Here is a 2500-nt window from a genome sequence, read left to right on the forward strand (position 1 = left end):
ACACACGCACATCTACCTCTGAATGCATATATGATCCAGTTTTTTTAGGTCACGGGCTCCTTCGCGAGCTATGCGATGGTGCTCTCTTTCGAAGGACTTATATTTGGCAGGCAGTGGCCGTTCGCCCGAGTGGATGCCACTCCTTGGCCGAGACGATCCTCGAACCCGCTCGGTTGGGGAATCTCCTGACGCCCGCGTTACGTGTGCGGTTATGTGCATATCACACACACACATATGTGTGTGTGTGATGTGTACATAAACGCACACGTAAACACACACACACACACATATATATGTGTGTATATATATATATATATATATATATATATATATATATATATATATATATAAATATACATATATATATATATATATATATATATATATATATATATATATATATGTATATCTATTAGATCATGAAAAGCGAGAGAAGTAAAAAAAGAACGAAATACACTATCTAACCATACAGACACACACACGCACACACACACACATACATATATACATACATATATATATATATATATATATATATATATATATATATATATATATAAATATATATATATATATATATATATATATATACTTACATATGTGTGTGTATATGTGTGTGTTTGTATGTATGGTTAGATGGGTATTTCGCTCATTTTTTACTTCTTGTTCTCTCGCTTTTTGTGATCATGGGTAGTGGCGTGGTTAATGGCCAGTCTAAAAAGTGCATTATGACCCACGTGCAGGTTTGTAATGTAAAAGAACTCACGGCTAGGTATTTCTTTTTTAATTCTCCCTCACCCTTCATTTTTTTATAGAAAAATTGGTGACTGACACCAGCCCGTGCTTGCGCTACTGGTCGTGGGTTGGCTTAGAACAGATGTCAATAAGTGACAGACGTCATCAGGTTCCTTGACACTGGCTGGCAAGCGTCATCAGTACGTGTAGACACAAAAACTCAGCCACCGTGATATTGATATTCGATCACACTTGATTTGTCACGATTGGGGATGAGTTATGCCCTTTAATCGGATGTGTTTGTTTGTTCATGGGGATCACGGCCACATATTGTTTTTATATTAAACGGACGTGTATATAAACTCAAGTGCAATTCACTCTTATTTTACTATGCAATCTTGTTGTATTTGGGTCTCAGATTTTACAAGTGAAAGGAAGCATTTATATGTTACTGATACGTGCGAGGAGAAAAACATAAGTGTGTGGCAAAGGAGAGTTACACTGACACCATTTTATCCAGTGTGTGTAACTTCGTGTAAGTTAAGTTTCCTTAATCGCTCGTCGGGAACTCGTAACCTTCACGAGACCTAGGCTACGTAACGTAGCAATTTTTCGCTACGTAAGTGAGACGTGGCAATGATTTTGGCGCGCAGAGCTTTCCTTAGGATCGCGTTGTCTTTATATCTGTTTTGAGCCGTACACTTAACAGCGGAGACTTTGAAAGTTTGAAAAAGAACGCCCTTGCCTCGAAAAGAGACAAGACATCTACTCGTACCTTCTGATAATCAAAATCGTATCGTGACTGATTTTTATAACCTTATTTCTTCAACATCAGGTTTCCGGACTTAACGTTTCTAATTTCTGATTCACTCTGCATTTAACTTTATTTATCCCGTCGCTTCATTAAACATGAAAAAGAATCTATCTATGTAAAACATTTTTACAAGTTTCTCTAAGTTTAAATGATCAATTTAAATTCTGAGATAAGATTAAATGATAACGTTCATGAAATAACGTTTTGTGCGTTAGCAGAGATAGTTAGTTTCCTATATGCCCTTTATGTAGAATCATAGATATTTTATTATTCTGGATCATTCTACACTAATAAAAAACGTGTATCGGCTTGGTCCATAACGATTATTAACATGAATAGTACTAGTAGATGTGACAGAATTAATGGTACTTGCAATATTAAAATCAACATTATAATTATTACACTAATTACCATGACAATAATTGCTGTTATTACTGTCAACACCATCACTGACTTTTAATATCATGATTATCATCACAATTATTCCCGTCATGAATATTTTAGTTGACCAAACTCAAAGAGGACACCCCTTGTGACGAACATGTGACTCTCACCACGTGGTTCAGTGCCACTCGAATCTGTGTCACAGCGGCCTGCAGAGAATACTCTTGACTAATGAGGGAATACTTCGAGACGGAAAATAAATCTTGCGAATAGCTTACTGGATGAATTCATATTAGGCCGAAGAAGAGAACGAAACCAGGCATGACGGCTCAAGGCCCCATGTGGTATCAGGATTGTTAACAATATTATCAGATCTGTTTGACTTGCGCCATGCCTGGGTGATGCAATAAGAGCGAGTCCACAGCTACCGTGTACTGCATTATAATAATTGTATTTGATATGCTGCACATGTCCTTAAACCAGGATTTTGGTCGACGCAATAAAACTATTTTTTTTGATAAAGTTGCATAGCTCTAGCGCCAAAAATGGTGTATAATCAATACTTCA

The sequence above is a fragment of the Penaeus japonicus genome, unplaced genomic scaffold, assembly GCF_977035675.1.
Source record: "Penaeus japonicus unplaced genomic scaffold, GWHDUDI00000001_assembly GWHDUDI00000033, whole genome shotgun sequence".
Lineage (NCBI taxonomy): Eukaryota > Metazoa > Arthropoda > Malacostraca > Decapoda > Penaeidae > Penaeus > Penaeus japonicus.